This window comes from Talpa occidentalis, unplaced genomic scaffold (assembly GCF_014898055.3).
Source record: "Talpa occidentalis isolate TD23 unplaced genomic scaffold, MPIMG_talOcc4v2.1 talOcc4.10, whole genome shotgun sequence".
Classification (NCBI taxonomy): domain Eukaryota; kingdom Metazoa; phylum Chordata; class Mammalia; order Eulipotyphla; family Talpidae; genus Talpa; species Talpa occidentalis.
In genome coordinates this window covers 1,227,290-1,245,749 of record NW_023600993.1, presented here as the reverse complement: position 1 = coordinate 1,245,749, position 18,460 = coordinate 1,227,290, and the positions used below count along the sequence as shown (strand labels likewise).

At 56.1% G+C, this 18,460-nt stretch overlaps 1 protein-coding gene across 5 annotated transcripts in view; it reads right to left on the bottom strand.

The window, feature by feature from the left end:
* Positions 1 to 18,460, bottom strand: part of LOC119254937 (contactin-4) — a 470,837-nt gene that overhangs the window by 309,111 nt on the left and 143,266 nt on the right. Inside the window, exon 1 of one of the 5 annotated variants that reach the window (XM_054694397.1) lies at positions 15,622 to 15,641. The exons of the other annotated variants lie outside the window; for them this stretch is intronic. The gene's annotated coding sequence lies outside the window, so the exon portion shown is untranslated. Of the gene's footprint in view, positions 1 to 15,621; positions 15,642 to 18,460 lie in introns of those variants that run through there. 5 annotated transcript variants of the gene reach the window in all.

Sequence of the window (18,460 nt, the reverse complement as noted above, 5' to 3'; positions counted from 1 at the left end):
TCATTTGCCATCTGGGAGCTGCCACCACGATGATGATGAGGAGGAGGATGATGATGATGATGATGACACAGTAAGTAACTGAGCGTTTATGCGAACCGCAGGTTTACATAAAGACAGTAACAGGAAAAGCAGGTGACGCGATTTAAATGTTCGTTATTGCTGCACTTCACATAACCTCACAGTGAGTCAGACGTGGACATGCAAAGCCGCCATCATTCTATCAAGCACCGACTTCTCCGGTCACGCAAGTATGGCAAGGCAGCGTATGGCGGGGAGGGTTATACCCCATGCAGATGCACGAGACAACAGAACTGCCGCCACGACAATGCCTGCTTAGCACCTGCCACTATTTCGGCGTTAAAGGAGAACCTCGAGAATATGTATGGGGCCTCCCTGGGGGCGCAGGGGTTGAGTCCCAGCACTGGAAGCTGCCTGCGGCTGCTGCAGCATAAATTTGATCCCCAGCCAGGGAGCTACCCACATGGTACAGCCAACCTCTCCTGTCTCCCCACTGCTCCCGTCAGCAGTGGATTTCAGTGGATCCACCCGTTCTGCTCCCCACTCTGTCTCTGGTGAATCCTCTCACCCCCCGCACCTCTGGCCTGCACCCAAGTTCCTATATGCATGAATAAATAAATATTTTTTAAAAAAGAATAGCTAGGAGGATGACAGGTGTTATGGGCTTAATTCTGACTGCCCCCAAACTCCTATGTTGATGTCCTAACTACCAGTGTCTCCGATTGTGAACTTACTGAGAAAGAGAGTTGCTGTGGATATAATTAAAGAAAGAAAATGCCAGCAGGACAGCCAGGGCCTGGAAGGACAGTGTCCTCGTCACGGTGAGCGTGGAGACAGACGCGGAGAGCCGCTGGTGTGGGACGAAGCAGTCACCAGCCACAGAGCTCTAGAGAAGACGGCCAACCACCGCCACGAGGGCCAATGACACGGAGGCCCTACAGTGGGCGCTGTGGTCAGGACCCAGCTTCACATTGCCCAGGCGGAAGCTCGTGCTCACAGGAAACCAGCACTGGACGGGCCAAGAACACCAGAAAGCACGGAAACAGGAGTAAGCAGTAGACCCTCGTGGGCATTAGCGGCCAGGGTGTGACAGGCAGGAGGACCTCGGACAGGGGTCCCCCAGGAGGCCAGGGCCGAGAAGCTAGGCCGCCTCTCATCAGCAGCCTCCTCCGTTCCTCTGGCTCTAGCACTCACACAGGCACAAAGTGACGGCCGTTCCTGCTTACTGGGAACTAACTAGTCCTCCAATAAGACTGCCAGACGGCTTTGCGCCAGCTGGGCAACTGCTCGCCCCGACTCAGCATTCTGACTTGCAGGCGGGAGCACTGCGAACAGCGTGAGCTCTGCCCTGAGCTGTGCAGAGCAGCCGCAGCGACATATCCCAGCTTCTCCCTGCTGTGGCTCAGCCCCAGGTCCTGGCCAGCCAGTCAGGGACCACGCTAAGGGACCTGGCTTGACTTTGCAAACAGGCGGGTGATCAGCATCCTTGCAGTAAGCCCCCCAAGTCCAGGCTCGCCCACAAAGCAGTTACTGAAGTTCTTACAATCAGGGGTCTGGGAACCTCCATCAGTTTGCAGGAAGGTGGTTTCTGGGCCCTGATCCCAGCTACAGGCGTGCGGAGGACGCGCAAGGTCAGGTTACTTCTCAATCTACGTGGGCATCGCCTGTTAACACCTCGCGCTCCCTCCCTTAGTCATGGAACCAGCTCCCAACACAGGCTTGACTCCCTGACAGAAAGATCCTGGGTCAGAGGGTGTGGGGGGACAGGAGCGGAAGCTGGGGGCGGAGTCATGCTGGTCTCGCTCCCCTTGGGCTCCTCGACCTTGGCAGCGACGTCACCTGATGCCGGAGCCCCCCGCTGTCCTCAGGGCTGTCATGGCTCCATGTACTGGATTCGGTAATGAGCCTCTGCTGGGTAGAGCTGGGATAACGCAGTGGTAAAACTGGTCATACAAGGGGTGAGCATGGATTCAATCGGGAAACAAGGCGTCAAACGAGCTGAAACTCAGCACACGCGAGACGCCGCCAACGCGCTCCTCCGGCAGGCAGCTCGCTGCTCTGCTCCAGTGGGTTTGGACTGGATGCGGCTGTTATAGCTGAGGGCACGGCAGGTGTCCAAGCCCACACAGAGGTGCTCCACGCACGCTGGCCGTTCCAACACTTCCGCGTGGCGCCCACAGGCTGTGGGCAAGGAAGGTCAGACCGAGCCCACGGCAAACGGAACCTGGTCCACGCTGCAGCCCAGCTCGCCAGACTCCATAAGGGATGCCTGTTGTTAGAATCTTCCGCCAGATAATCGCCTTTAAGATCTCTGCTCTGCACCTTCTAGTCTATAAACTACAAAAAAAAAAAAAAAAAAAAAAAAAAAAAAAAAAAAAAGCACTGAAATGAAGAACAAGGTCTCCTCTGCAAGGGGGAGATGCCTTTCTGGAGTTCACGCTATTTAAAAAGTATGCAACTGAAGACTCAAGTTCAGCAAGTCCTAGTATAAAATTTCCAGTGAAAAATAAATAAAATAAATAAGACATCATTATTTAGAAGCTAAAAAGGGGAGGGGGTGACACTTACTTACAGGTTCAGCGTCATTTCTAACTCTGTAAACATTATTTTACATCAAAGGAAGTTACTGCGGAATAACCCTCTGAATTCTCTTCAGGCTACTTCTCAGACATTTCCCTTGCGTGTTGCTCTGAAAGCAGAACCCACAGCGTTCCGGCTGACCTACACTAGCTCAACAGAAAAACGCAAGCCTTTGGCTTTCACATCAATTTGGTTCACAGACGAGCAGGAACGTGAGGCCGCACGTCTTCCCCCACGTAGTTAAGGCTGCAATTGGGAGCGTCAGCATTTCAAAGAGCTTCTTTGGGGCTACTCTGATGCTCCAGATAGAAACTCTGATTGGTGTACTTTTCTTAAGCTTTAATTTTGATCATTTCAGACTCAAAAAAAAATATTGTGCTGATAGTGTGAAGAGCTACTGTACGCCCAAGCTCTCCAGATTTGCCCATTTTTAATATTTTGCTACATTTTCTTATCATTCCTGTTCTCTGCGTGCATCTCTTCCCCTTCTGTGGCTCTCTACGGCACACACACGTATTTTCTGAACCCGCTGACAGTAAGTTGTAGAAATAACATTTAACTCTAAATAATTTAGTACCTATTGCTTAGAAGGAAGGACATCCTCTTACATAACCACAGTGGAACAATCGTGATCTAGAAGGAACAGTGCTGATATCTAACCCAGAGGCCCCCCCCCGCCCCTCTCTCTCTCTCTCTCACATCTGCCCTTTACAACTAAAGCAACCTCAGGTCACAGACTTGGCAAGCGTCCTCAGGCTCATTTAACCTGGAGCAATTCCTCAGTCTTCTCTGTTCCTCATGTCCCTCAAATGTTTGAGTTTCAGAGACAGACTGGCCAGGCGTGCACTGTTAGGGCAGCAACCATACCAGGAACATGTGGCCAAAGCGAGCTACAGCTTTTGCAGAGAGAAAAGGGTCTGAGCAATTTCCCAAAACAGAGTTTGTTTCATTTTACATGTTTTAAAATTCGCTTTACCGACTAAGTCTGGAAAAAAAGTCTTCCCAAGTCCCAGCACCTCGGCGAGAAAGTCGCTGCATGGACGTGAGTCAGGACCCCACCCTGGGACCCTGTCGCGGGGAAGCTGGCGGTGCCCTCCCAGGCCCTCCTGGCGCACGGGACCCCGGCCAATTTTAAACCCAATTTGGTCACACTCTGTCCTGGGAAGACCAGCGCTTTGTTCTCTGTCCCCTGATGGTTCCCAGGTTTGGTTATAACGGGGAGACATCAGAAATGATGACGAGTGATGGAGGAGCACCTGAAACCCAGCATCACAACTCGTGCAGGAAAAACAGCCCAAAAGAACAAAAAAAAAAAAAAAAAAAACGGCCTTTGAAAACTGGTTGTCTGGATGACAGCTGAGAAATAAAAATAAAAGTGAAATTCATCCTTCCCTGGACCTTCAGGTTTGTCACTGAATTTTGTACAACGAAATTTTATCTTCTTTCAAATGTCTTCATTATTATTATTGTAACATAGCAATCAAAATAAAACACAGAAATCATGTTTCCTTGGAGAGAAAATAAATTCACAGTTGTAGCACTGAGCCACGCCAAGTTTTAAATGTTTTTCTTCTTATTGTGAGTAAAGCTCTGCTTTGAGAACAATGGAGACAACTCACCGCGCTGGATGATTTTCATTGTGTTTGCAAACTGTACAAAGTCACTACTTAGCTCAAGCAGGCGGGTCGCCACGAGTGTGTTTAAGAGACAACCTGCCCAAGAGTGGGCCGTCAGCCTCAATTTTTAAATAGAACGGCGCATATCAAATGTCTACTTCATTCACCTTCATGCATGCATGAAGGCGAGGTCTCGGGACTTGACAAGCCAGTGTGCAAAGGCATCTCTCACGGCCCTCGCGGGGGTGGTCATAGTCGTGGAAGTCCCGCGTAACTTCAGGTTAGCAGTTCAAGGCTCTAGGAGCTGTCTGCGTCCTTCTGGGCACTTTTCCTGAAAGATGCAAAGCCAGCAGGTGGGGAGAGGGGGAGAGGGAGCTAATTGCAGGTCTGTACCTTCTGCAGTGTGAATTCTCAATGTGCCTTTCACTCCCCTCTCTTAGAGTTTGCGTTATAACCCATCCGAAATAATTTTTGAGAGGGACACGGTGTCCAGCGAGTGATGTGCGAAGTGTTACTTTTGATTCCAGAGGCAGCGAGGCCCGGCACCACCATTTTGCAGCTGAAAACTACGCACAGAAAGAGTTCCGCGATTCCCGTCATTCTTAGAAATTGTCTAGCTTCAAGTGTGTGAAATGTTCGCAGCTCCCCTTCCACAAACTTTCCCCAAAATCACTGTGTAGAATGCAAATGTTTCCCAAGGAGAACGTCCACTGCGACACAAACATACTTTGCAAACAATGGTCTGAGCCAGCTCCCAGAAGGCGGACGACGGAGCCCTCCGGGACCCCGCGAGGGGAGGACACACACACGTCCCCGGCTGTCCAAAGCGGCGCCAGTAAAACGGGCCACAGAGAAAGACTCATCCCGGACACCTCTAGGCTGCCCCCGGGCACCCGCCGCCGCCCGGAGACGAGAGGGACGCAGGGCCCTCCTCAGGAGCCCGGGCTTACCCCGGGCAGGGACCGCGGACCGGGCCGACGCGTTACGCGCAGTCACTAGCGGAGGGGCTGGCTCCTTCGAACGGGAGAGAGACGCTGACGCGACGGCTGAGCACACGCATAGCCAAGCCTCCCTCGTCCCCCATGGTGGACGAGATGGCCCCAGTCCCTGTGACCTCCTGGGGAGGTAACGGCAGATGTGACAAGTCAGCGCCTCATTCAGAGGCACGTCCTGCAGGGAGGGCACCGGGCGCGTGAAGATGCGGCAGTCGACAAGCTCCTCCGAGTCACAGGTGCTGGGGCCGCTGGGAGCTGGGCCAGTGGTCATGGCCCAAGCGTGGGCTGGCCCTGGCCCGGCTCTGGCTAAGCTCCAAAACCCACAGATTCTCACAGTAGCACGTGCGAGTCCACTCGCAGAGGCGACACTGGTTATGCATTGGGTTACAGTGTTTCTAGACTTTTCCGTCCGCGCTGTAACCGGCTCGTGCCTTCTCCACCTTGATCACGGGTCTCTTACTTAGGTCAGGCGTGTCATTTCTCAACTAACTGCTCACTTTCCCCTTCCTCTCGCTTTGGGGCGTGCTCTCTTTCTGCTGTACCGAGGCTTCTCTCTGGATGGCCGACCTGGGGCCTGTGTGACAGGACTGGTCTCTCCCACGGTGGCTCTGCCTGGCCCGGCCCGCGGCTCTGTCTGTGCTTTACATTCGCTCGTTCTGTAACACGCGTGGGCCGGCGGACGGGAGTCCTATGTGAGCCCCTCGGCAGGGAGAGACTGTCCTCGGCAAGCCCAGACATCCTGACCCAGCCCGCAACGGCAGTTCACGCCAACTGTTTGGTTCCTGACAACTCATGGTTTCCCAAATTATTGTGTTAAAAAAAAATTAAAATAAGCATCATAAATGTGACTCTCCTGACCCTGAATCTAAAGGGGAAGAAACACCTCTTGCTGTCACCACTCGTGATCTCACGGCGGGTGAGCGCCGAGCGGGCGTGTGGCCGAGCCGGGGAGGCGGGGCTGGGGTGACTCGGGCTCAGAAGCGCACAGGTCACGCCTCGCGGCCAGGGCCAGCGGCCGGGGTGGTCGAGCTCCTGCTGCCGGCCATGCTCCGGGCGCGGTTCGGCTCGTCCAGCATCCATGGCTGGCAGCACGAGCAAGGGGAGAGCACGGACGCTGCTGAGGCCTCCAGGGGCCACGCCAGGAGCCCAAGGCTCTGTCTCGTTTGCTCCGCTGCCCGCCGGAAGACAGGCCTCATCCTGCTCCCCTCAGGGCGGACCAGGCCTCTGGAGAACGGCCCTGCCGGGTGGGGACCTGAGGACCTGAGCGCACGGCTAACGGCCCGGTTCTTTCGGCCAGGTCCGGCAGTCAAGACGGCCCGCGTGCCCCCGGGCATGTCCAGGCAAGTGCCACCCGCGTACACACGCAGCCACCGCGGCGGCCAAAGGGCTCCTGACCAGGTTCTGCGGGATCAGAGTTCAAACCCAGCTCCAGCTGCGTCGCGTTTCGTCGACCAACTCCCGAGGCCCTTGGGGGCCATTTCCCCACATGGGACGGTGGCCAGTGTCTACCCGGAAGCTCTGCGGGGTGGCGGGAACGGCTGTGGGGAGCCGCGCAAAAAGGCAGAAAGCACAGCTTGCGCGTCCCCACTGTCGTCGCCGTGGCCGCCACCTAGGCCGCTCGTCACCAAGCAGGCAGAGGCTGGGCCAGAACACCCCGGCAGTTGAGAAGGGGCCGCCTGCGGGCTGGGGCCGGGAACCCATTGTGGTCCAGAGCCAGCGCCTGTGACCACAGACGCCCGGAAGCACCGCAGAGCACAGCCCGGAGGGGCCTCTGCACAGCCTCAGGCCCGCTCAGGGCGTCATGGGCGGGGAAGCTGGCGGCTGCTGACCCGGTCACCCCTGATGGTGGCCGCCTCCGGACGTCCCCTGAGCCTGCCTGACAGGGCGGGCATCGCCCAACACGCGCCGTGGGGAGCCTGACCCGGAGGCAAAGGGGGGGGCGTCTGATTTCCGGTTCTGATCCAGAGATTCGAACACGAACGGAAAGTCACGGAAGGCGCGGAACAGAGGGGCGAGGAGCCTGAGGGGCGGGACATTTCTTGGAAAAGGTTCACTGACAGCGCCTCAGACTGCAAGGAGCAGGGGCGGGGACCCTATGGGTGCCGCACGGAAAGCGCAGGGAGAGGTCGCGGCCACGAGGGAGGGGCCTGAGTTCAGCGCCCCTGCAGGCCCAGGCTCATCAGCTCATTCGCTGCAGAAACAAATCATGCCCCTTCTGCATGAGCGGGCGAGGCTGTGCCCTCGTTTGTGCCCTCGTTTGTGCTGTCTTTGCCACAGGATTAGGAAGAATAATAAAATTTATTGCCGGTACAGAATACACATTTTCTGTTTTTTTTTTTTTTTATTTTACAGAGCTCCAAGGAGACAATGTGGGCTCAGAACCTGCTCCCTCGCAAGGGAAACTTCAAAGCATTGACAAAAAAAAATCCCTACTATATGCTTTCCGAGTATTTCCAAGAAGTTGAACACATTTCCAAACACAAATACCATTTTCCTTGGAGTGTGTGCTTCTTAACTTATATCATCAAAGAGCACGACAGTGAAGCCTTCGTGAAGAAGCCAGGTGGGCTGCAAATCCCTCACAAACACTTATTTTCATTGAGACAGAAGAAATCTCTCAGTCCTCCCATTCCCATCCCTACCCAGACTTGGCAGGGGCGTGTCTTCTGTACCGAGGACCAGCCCTGAGCACCCACAGGGGTGCCCTGTGCTGCTCCCAGGAGCACGGAGCTCAGATGCACACACCCCAGGCAGCGGGAGAGAGCAGGGCCCAGGTGCCGGCGCGCCTTCCCGAGCAGCCCCGCGGGGGCCCCCAAGTCAGGGGCCTCAATGTGGAGCATCTAGCGATATATCTGACCCCCTAGACTTGAGACTTAGGGCGGGGAACCAGCTATGGTAACGCAAGTCTCGCCCGCGAAAGGAGGAGGGAGGCCAAGACTTGCACATCCTGAGACAACTGGCACGCAGGCCCCCGGCCGTGGGGCGCAGAGGCCAGGAGAGAAGGAAACCCGTGATATAGATGGGGCAGGTCAGGGCAACAGCGTCGCCCACAGATCACCTGGGGGAGCAGCTCTGCCCCGCCCCTCGCTCTGCCAGCCGTCCTGTCCCGTTGTGCAGAAGAGGCTGTTAAACTCCAACGCTGAGCCAATGTCAAACAGATTAAGAGTAAGAAAAAATAAGGAAAAAAGGCACAAAGCGTGCACGATCAGCCGGCGGAATCTACAAATGCTTCACTTGGAAACAGTCAATGTAGGCAAGGACTCGGTTAAATTGGTCATTTCCTCAGATGGCCACAGGTGTAAAGTGAAAATATTTACTTAGCACACAGAAGGGGTGTAGAGATAAACTAATTAAAGTTTGCAAAATGTTCTGAAAATACAGGAAGCTGCCAGAGAGGTAAGATCATTACCATTCAAATTAATACCCACTCTCACCTGGCCGAGAGCTATATAAATGTAAAATAGACTCATTTCATTTGCTTCAACTATTTCCTGCCTCCAATCTTCAGCATCTGATCTTAGTGCTCTTTAATATTTTATCCAAATCACTTAAAGAATCAAAAGAGAAAAACAGATCCTGGATCTGGCAGGAGGAGGGAGACCCAGTGTGCGAGCCGGGGAGACACCCAGCAGCCTCGGCAGCCACATGCCCACGAAGGGCCTTTCTGGGGAAATCTCATCCCATTTTGTCTAATTTCGAGGAGAACACAATGAGCTGAGGAAAGAAAATGGCGTTTTTATTTGAAATGATCAACATTTCTCTGCGCCCGTGCTGCGAGACAGATAGCATCTAATTAAGTTCTCGCCCAAGCCCTATGATGCTGCTACTCTCGCAACCCACATTTTTTACGCTAATGAGAAAACTGCACCTCGTGAGGTTACGTGCTATTCCCAAGGTCAGGGAGATGAATCAAGCGGTGACAACAGATTCAAATCCCAGCAGTCTCGTTTCAAAAATAAGATTTTAACGACCAGTGATACCCTCGCCTCTCCGCTCTGCCTCCTTTTCCAAGCATCCATCTCCCGCCCCTAGCAAACAATTAGGCGACAAAGCCCCAGCAGCACTGCCCCGTTCTCAGCGGAGGGCAGGGCGACAGCAGCACCGGGAGCTGTCGAGGCACCCCCAGAAGTTAGGAGAGACTGGGGCCCTCCCTCTGCCACAGGCAGAGCTGCCTGCGCCTGAAATAACTGCCACACTGACAGCCATGTGCAGAGGTGAGGAGAGGGAGGAGCAGAGAAGGGGAGGAGGAAGGAAAAGGGAAAAAGGACTTTGTAGAGTGATGACGAGGATCTCACAGCCTCCTCGGCCCCTGTGCCATCCCAGCTGGCGCCTGTGCTCCTCCTCAAAGGCGCAGACCCGAGCCCTAGTGTGTGTGCGGCGGGCGCAAGTGCAAGGACACAGCAAGGAGCCTGCCCGCGCTGACCTACTGGCCGTGACCAGAGAAGCTGCTGATGCAGGACAGTGACGGGACAAAACACTTTACACTGAGAAGTTTGCGGAGCTGCTGTGTAACCTTCCCAGTTCCCAAACGCCGCAATAAAGGCACGCACGCTTCGCAGACGCCAAGAACAAGAAGACGGGTCTCCTCTTACTAAGGCCGATGCAAAGGCAGAAAAAGAAGAGAATGAGAACGAGAATGTTCCTAACACTGCTTTCCACAAAGGAAAAAGACACACAGGAGGCGCACAGCCCGAGGGCCAGCTCCCCCGTGCCGGCAGCTGCAGCTTCACTCTCGGCCCCCCCACCCCCCACCCGCCCGGAGACAAATTGATCAGCTGCTTCCCTTATGCACCGGGGAAGACGGATGGCCCCGATGGCTCCGGGAACCCTCAGACCCAGCACTAAACAGCCAACAAACAGGTTCCCCCCAAACGCTGCGTGGAGGAGGAGAGTGGACACAGCCGAGCTCGCTATCAGTCCATCAAGACCCGCTTTGCTCTCTCCCCAGGGCAGGAAGACAGGCCGCATCTGGCCGTGCAGAGCCCAGCAAAGCCGGGAGGCTGTATTCTATCCCGTGTGCATGGAGCAGGCCTGTCCTGTGAGTCCTCACGGCTGCTCTGAGTTCCTCCCTCATCCTGTTGATCAGAATGAAGATGCTAGAAAAAACTGGAAGGCACGTGGGGAAGAGACAGCCCCTCATCTACCTGGATCTCGGAACATTCGCTACGATATGATCATCGCCCTCCCAATTCCTGGACGTGAACCACCCTGGACTTTTATGAACTTGAGAATTAAAATTCTGTTTAAATTTCTGACGCAGTGATTTGGGGCCCTTTATTGTCTCTATTCTTTTATTCGAATTAATGAAGTGGCAGATCTTAGAATTAAAGTCCCAAGTCCCATGTGGCATCTAGATTTTAGACAGACAGACAGAGATCTGGACTCCAAATAATCAAGGAATGAGCAGCCACTCTGTGTCCAACAGACAAACCGTGACGTGGCCCCAGTGCAGGCGGGCGCTCGCCCACCCGCTCGCCTGCTCTGCCACAGACAGAAACTTTGGGGCTGACAGTCCATTTGGTTATTGAGAATAATTTGTGCAAACATTTATTGCAGGTATTCCGGGAAGCTTCCCTTTTACTATCGTCTTAGCACCAAGGGAGCTTTTCATTTTATTTTTTAATGAAGCTGAAACATGAACTTGGTGCGATGGCGCGCAGGACAGGGGGCCCCACCCGCCTCCGGCAGACGCCGCGTCTCCAGCGAGGAAAGCCAGGCGCACGGCCAGAGGGCCACGGGCTGCGTCACACCGTGTGTGGTCGGGGCTGGAGCGACAGCCTGGGCCCCGTGGGCCTGGCCGGCCACCCTACTGTGTCTGAACAATGAAGCCCAGCTCAGGACAGCGGGTGACCAGAGCAGGGTGCCCCGCGGCCATCCGCGTGCTATCAGAGCAGGGAGAGTGGGAACAAGGACAACGCCTCGTGTTTAAGAAAACACGGGCCCGCTGTCCGGAGACTGGGGTGAGACTCTGTCCCCTCCGCGCATCGGGAGAGCTGCCGGCTCATCCGGTCTCGGCACTGGAGGACCCCGAGTCAGGGCACGCGGGCATGAGACCGAGCGCGCAAACACCAGAGAGGAGAGAGCAGGCACCCGCCGCGGAGAACCCCGCGCTCGCGCGGTAACTAAATGTGCGGCAACAGACGAAGACACACATTTGGCCATTCGGGTGACCAAACTGTTGCCCACACATACTTGGTCCATCTCCTGGCCCCCCAGAGCCCTAGGAGTTCGCTCACTGCAGGGAGTATTAAGGGGGTTTTTGGTTATGTTGGTGAAGGTAACCTTTGGGAAACCCCTCAGGAGGGTCAGCCCTGATGTCCAGGGAGGAGGAGGGAGGCCAGAGCAGGAGCTCAACTGCCTGTGTTCAGAGAGCCAGTGGTGATGACCAAATAACTGGCCGGTGCACGAGGAGCCCTCCGAGGAAGCACACCCTGCCCTGGACCTGCCTCTGCAGCTCCTCAGTCCCTCAGTTACACCCTTGCCAATAAAGTGGTGAGTGATGGGCTTCCTGGGTTCTGTGGGCTGCTCTACAAGATACTCAGCCCTGTCGGGGGCTGGGGGCCTCTGGTTTATGGCCCGATGGTCAGAGGCACAGGTGATAATCTGGGCTTATAAAGGGCACCTGAAGTCTGAGGGAGTGTGGGAAGGGACTGCCGGGAGAGGCTGGTCAGAGGCAGGGAGCACTGCAGGACTCCCGCCGGGTCTGAAGTGGACGGTGGGCTTTGGAAATGGGCCCTGAATCTGCGGTGTAGGCTGCGGCCAATGGGCCCACAGAGTCAGGAGTGAGTCACAGTCTCTGTGTCCAAGAACTGCTTGCTGGTGTTGGGTGGCCTCCGGAAATCCCTGCAAAATTGCTCCCCAGGCAGCATCTGTGCACTGTCCATGCAATGTTTTACACACAAATACCCCTTTGCACAAAACTATCCCAAAACGAGGAAAGCACGAACATTGAAAAATAGGGATTCTCCATGTAAAAGACCAAAGAGCAGTAGACTGCGCTTATCAATCCATGCAGAAAATTACCTTTAGCACAAATATGAACCACGCGGCCATAAGCTACTATTCACTCTTCTAGGCCCACTTCAAACATCACTACCTCTTACAAGCCTTTCCTGACTTGCTCACAGCTACCCCTGACCAGAACAGAAAGGCACTCTGTCTTGGTGTGCTGCCACAATCTTGTCCTCAGCAAAAAATACGTTGTCATCTCCACCATCATCACCATCATCTTCACCATTGCTATCGTGGCCACCACCATCATCACCGCCATCATGGCCACCATCACCACCACCGCCGCATCATCGTGGCCATCACCACCACCACTGCCATCATCGTGGCCACCATCACCACCACCCATATTTACTGGGCTCTTACTAGGAACATCAAACAGGCAAATGTTCTGATATGGATTAGGAAGTAAATTGTAACAATTATTCTATTTCAATTAAACTGTCCACCAGGCAGCATTCAGACAGCAGTGTGACTCAGCAAGTCACTCTTTCTCTGCACGCGGGGCAAGCTGGTGCCTTCCATGCCTACGGAGCCCTGCGGCACAGGCCGGACAACTGGACTTCCACAATTATCACTCCGTTGTCACCCGGGAGCATGACGATAGGTGTTTATCTCACGTTCTTTCACTCTCAGGCGCAGCAGAAAGTAGCTGTGTGCGGAGGTGCCCGGCTACACTTCCGTAAGTGGCGGAGTCACAGAAGAGCAGAAAACACCCCAATATCTGGTGGAGAGTGAACAGCAGACGTTTTGCTGGGCCAGCTGTTCCTTTTCTTCTGTTCCTCCAGTGGATGTATGCCAGGCTGGTGTATAAAAGGGGTGACTTGAACATCTGGACCCAAACCAAGGCATTTAACGTGGCCTAGCACTGCAGAGGCCCGGGTGATTTATGGTGCTATTCTTAGATTTTTATCATGTGTCCTCTCACTTTATGAAACGTAAACAGGCACATAAACCTGGTGACACTGCATGACATAAAAACAGAGATTGAAGGCTGATGAAGAAGAAAGCAAAGAAGAATTGCTTCATCTGGAGATGAGGGGACCGGGGCAGGCCCCCGGGAAGATGAGAGGGGCCCGCTGCAGCCACGGCGCCTGCCTCCCAGCAGCGGGCGAGCCCCGGCTGCCGCTGTCTTGGGAAAAGCAAAGCAGGATCAGTAGCGCAGCTGCCGCCCTGGGCGCGGGCACGGCCTGAGATGAATAACTCCAGCACAGGATTCGTTCTGCCTGAAAAACGAGCCACCTCTCCAGCACGGGGCCGGGGGAGGCAGCGGCGGAGAAGGAAACAGGAGACAGAAAGGGCGCCTGATTGAGGACACACCTGGGGACGCAGGACCAGCGAGGCCACTTGGCAAAGTCTGTTGATGAGCCTGTGTGCAGCAGCTCCCCCTGCAAGAGGCAGGAGCACTAGAGGAGCCTGCGGGTAGCCGCTGCTGTTCCGTGGCAAAGGCGTGGCGTGCGCCGAGGGACCTCGGGGGACGGCCGCTGCCTCCACTTGCTCGTTAGTTCCCAAGCTAGCAGGGAGGCTCAGCAGACGCCCTCTGGCGAGCAGGCCGGGGACACTCCGCAGGCGACCACGCGTGGAGGGTGGACGCGGTTGCACGTCCACCGGTTAAGGGCCCCACTCACTGGCACAGCCGTCCACAGCCGCGGGCTCGCCGGATGAGTAACGGACGATGACAGCCGAAGCTCGATCACATCTAAATATAGGTCTAGCATTTCGGAAGACCCGTTCATCTTTTCCCCATTTATTTTATCAGCATTTCAGCCGGTGACACCTGATCAGCATCACAAAGCACGGAGAACGCGGTCTTTCTTCCGTTCCGTCATTAAATAAAAATTTAAACTTTCATTTATATTTTCCATATTTATGATCGCGCTGGCGTTTGTGACTTTTTAATTTCCTCACGGTCAGTCGTGCTTAATGATGACAATATAAATATTTCATTGCTCCGGGTAATTATTTCTCACTAGCTGAGTTTTTTTCAAGTCGCCCTGCCCTGTGGAAGGCCCTGGAAGCAGCCGCCCCGCTCCCCGCAGGTGGGGCCATGACAGCGGGGAGCCCGAGTCTTGCGACAGGGCCCCCCACCGAGGCCCCCAGGGGCGCTGGTGGGGACCCCTTCGCTGCAGCCACCTCGGCCAAGGGGGGCCACGTCAGCTGAGGGGACTTCAGCGCAAGGACAACCGCTCCTTTCCTCTCGGGCCAGAGTGAGCCACACAAGGGGACGCAGGGGACAGGGAGGAGAGGGGGCAGCTGCTGACCTGCCACGCACCCGCAGGTCCGGGGGAGCCGGGGGCCCTCCAGGCCAGCGTGGCATCCTGTGGCACCCAGGCTGCGGGGCTGTCCCTGGGCCTTCTGTCCCTAAGGGGCCTCCCCTCCCTCCTCTGCTGTGTCGGGTCTTCCAGCAGGAAGCGTCCACCCAGCTGGACTTCATCGTGCTGGCCAAGCGTCCCGGGGAGCGGCCCCCTCCCCACTCAGAGGCCGCTCTTATTGATCACGACGACGTGTCCCTCAGAGAGCAGGACGCCCCGAAAGATCGCTTCTGTTTTCCAAATTAACCATAAAAGGTTTAAACCGTAAGTGAAATGCCATTCTGAGCTGTTGCAAAGAATTTCCAATAATAGGATCTACTTTATACTGGTTCAAAAACATCGCCTTAATTAGGTTGACCTTTAAAGAGCTTTTCCAGAACTGAAATTCTTTAAAAAGCTCCTGCACGCTGCGTGCGTGCAATCTCTCTGTCCGAGCATGGCTGTGAAAGCTTCGGGATCACAACTTAGTATTTGTTTTAGGCGCCAGTTATTATTTTTGTCACTTCTGCCAAACACCAAAGTACTATTTAGAAGCCATTAGGAGGTTTACAGTTGTAATGCGCACTTACAGCAGTTGAGAATTGGCCTAAAGATAAAACTGTGTTCTTGGAGGGGGTGTGGACCGGAACAAAACTTGCTTCGAGAGCTGGCGCGGGCATGGAAGCCGTCACGGCAGCCGACCCTGCGCGTGCACTGTGAACCCGCTGGGGACCCCGCCCGGTGGCCCAGGCGCGACAGCCAACCCACCGGTGAGTCTGGGGTCAGCGAGGCGAAGTGCCCTGAGTAAACTCCTTCCAGGCCCACCGGGGCGGAGGAGCCGGACCAGGCACGTCTAAGCCGGCGGTGCCCAGCGGCCCTCTCTGCGGGCCCGGGAACCAGCCCGGCCCGGCCCGCACACGCCATCCTCAGCGCACGGAAGCACGACCGTGCCTTCTTGTCACAGTAACTCAGGGAATAAAAGTCCTGAACATGTAGATGCAAACCAGAAGCCCCTTCCCGGAGCAGCCCGCCCACCGCCTCCGACGTGCGGAAGTGGCAACGCTGATCTCCGACGCCCGCGCCCCGTCCCTGCCCAGACGCGCACTAACCCACCTTGCGCGCTTGCGGGGAACCGCCCGGCTGCTTCTCGGGCCGCGCCTCCTCTGGCGCCTGACGAGCTGTCTAGTGCCTGTCTAGTGACCATCCCGGCCATTTGCCTAATTCTTACATTGGCTCTTGCTGTTCACTGAACACAGGAATAGAATCACCATGTGCAGAGTTTTCAGATGAAAGGTTTCACGGGGTTGAGGACAACGGGTGGCGGATTGTGGCCGGGGCTAACAGGGCACCGAGGGTGACGTGAGCTGCTTCCTTGCTGGGCAGGTGGCCGCGCCGGCAGCACGCGGGGAGGCTTCCGCTGCGGAGGCGAGGGCAGAGTGTGAGGCAGAGCCCACGTCACCCTCCCCAGGCCCCAGCCAGTGCCCTCTTCCTGGAGTGAGGTGCCGCTCTGAGCTCCAGCCGTGCCGGCGGTCCCTGCGTCACCCGTGAGCCCAGAAAGTCACGAGAAGCCCTGACGCCCGCCTCCTTCCCTCCTTAGCACCCTGGGGTGCGGCAGCTGAGAGATAAGGTGATTTTCCAAAGTCAAACAATTTATCAGAGCCCCTGACACCAGACCCCTGACATCCGCTTCATCCTATCACCTCCCACCGTCTCCTTCCTTTCCAGAACTGCACGGAGGAGCCCCCTGCTCCAGTCGGGCTCTGGAATGGGGGAGCAGCCCACAAGAGTGTCGGGGCTGCCTTTGGAAGCATCTCTCTCCTTTTTAAATGTACGCTTGCCAGACGACTCGGAGAACTGGATGCTGGCGTCAAACTTGGTCCCTGTGCTAGCGCCGGAGGCTGGGTGGGGCCTTCCCCGGGGACCTGCGCTTTGTGGACACCGCCCAGGCCCGCAGGACACAGCCCACCCCGCGCCTCCTAAGCTGCGGCCACAGGTTCATTGTCCTGTCAACCCCACAAAAGCATTATTTTCCAAACTGTTCGCACGATTACTCTATCTCTGTGCAGTCAGCAAGCAGTAAAACCATTTAACTCCCCTTCGCGGCACTGCTCCAACCGTTTAGGTGTTAAGCCTCTGAAAAGCATCTGTCCTCACTAAAAATAAATCAGCGGCGAAGGCCACAGAGTGCGCTGCGCGGCCGCCGGGGCCACAGAGGCGCTGTGAGCAGGGGCGTTCCGCGGCCCCTCCGGGCAGGAACACGACCCTCCACCGTCCGCCGCACCAGCCAGACCCCACGGCCACGGCCGCAAGTCTCACAGGGTGGAACTGCTCCCACGTAGACCAGACAGCACCAGTCATCAGACGCCAAGCCGAGCCGGCTCTGAGCGCCCTCCCAGAGCATCTCCACCCCCTCCATGTGAGGCCGCGGCGCCCCTGGACATCCAACCATCCAAGTGGTGGCTCAGCCGGCCACCTGGCCAGCCCGCCTAGGGGTCACACCATGGACATCGCGACACATAGGTGGAGCTTCTCTGAGGACTCGAGGGGAGACTGGGGCATGAACGTCAGGATCCTTTCTGGTCCTTTTCTTGGTTCGTTCATTCGTTCTTTCAAACTGTGCCGTCCCGGGTGCCGCGTGTGGGGAGACCTGGCCGGCCCAGGCGAGAACAGCAGCAGAGGCGCCATCGTGACACCGGGCAGTCAAGTCTAAGAGCCTCGGGGGTGGGTGCTGACACGCCAGCGCTCCAGCCCAAAAGGGGCGGACAGCCTCCACAGTTGAAGGTCAGCAGACGGCCACCATTACAGCTGCGTTTCCCATGCCGACCTCGCCCTTGAGCACGCAGAAGCAGGAAGACGTGATGCATCAGGGCGACGCCAGGTGCCCGAGGACAAAGGGGCCTGTTGGAGCGTCTGGCCGGACACATGGGCAGTGATCCCAGTGCAGCCAAGGCCCCACCCTGCACTCGGCTCACCCCACTCTCCATTAGCAAAGGAGCCGGGGGCGCCCCGTCCACTCCTTTACACCCCGTGTCCCCGTGTCCACAACAGGGAGAAGCCACGGACACGAGTGTGCATCTGTCAGGTATGCTCTGCTTCAATCAGCCTGGAGCAAAGTCCTGCAGAAAACAAACAGCACCATGGGCCGGTGGGGGTCGACGGGGCAGAAGCTCAATCCTTGGGCTGTTTCAGGAAAAACATCGATAATTCTCCCCCTAAAACCAAAGGCAAGCTCGGCCCAAAGCCAAGTGAGGTTCCCCCTGGCAACTCCACCTCAGCCAGAGTCGTCCGACGGGGTGGGGCGTGGTGGGAACCAGGATCAGAACGGAGATTATGCAGGGAAGCTGGGGCAGGGCACGGTCAGACTTCCCGTGTCACGGGTGACAGGGACCACTCCACGCACAGAGCTGTGCTCGACAGAGAAGAGCCTGCAGCAACCATGGCGGGAGAGAGGACGGGCCGCCCGGCGAGGCACGTGGCGCGGAGACGCTGGGTTCCCGTCCCTGCTCCCGTGATGCCTGTCTCAGACCCCCTTACAGTCTTTTCTCCCTTCACGAAATAATAACATCCGACCGACTAACTACCGTGGGCATTTCCGGATTGAACATTTCACCATGCGCTTCAGCTACCAGGGGAAATCCACACTCTGTGACATGACGTATTAGAACTTCCTTATCCCCACGGGCTAAACAGGTGGTTTGCAAAGCACCCTGAGCACAACGCTGCGGCGCGCCGCCCTCGGTAGTGCTCCGCGGACGGTGGCAACGGTGCATGCGAGGCCGAGCGCACAGCGCGCCGAGACCCAGCATCGTCATGGTGATGGCCTAGATTCACCGTGGAGTCGGCTCTTCTAAAAACAGTAATAATAGAACTTTCTTCTGTGACTTTGCTGGCGCCGCTAATAGGTGCTTTCAATTATGAAGAAGCCAAGACTCGTAGGCTCAGGTTCTGCATA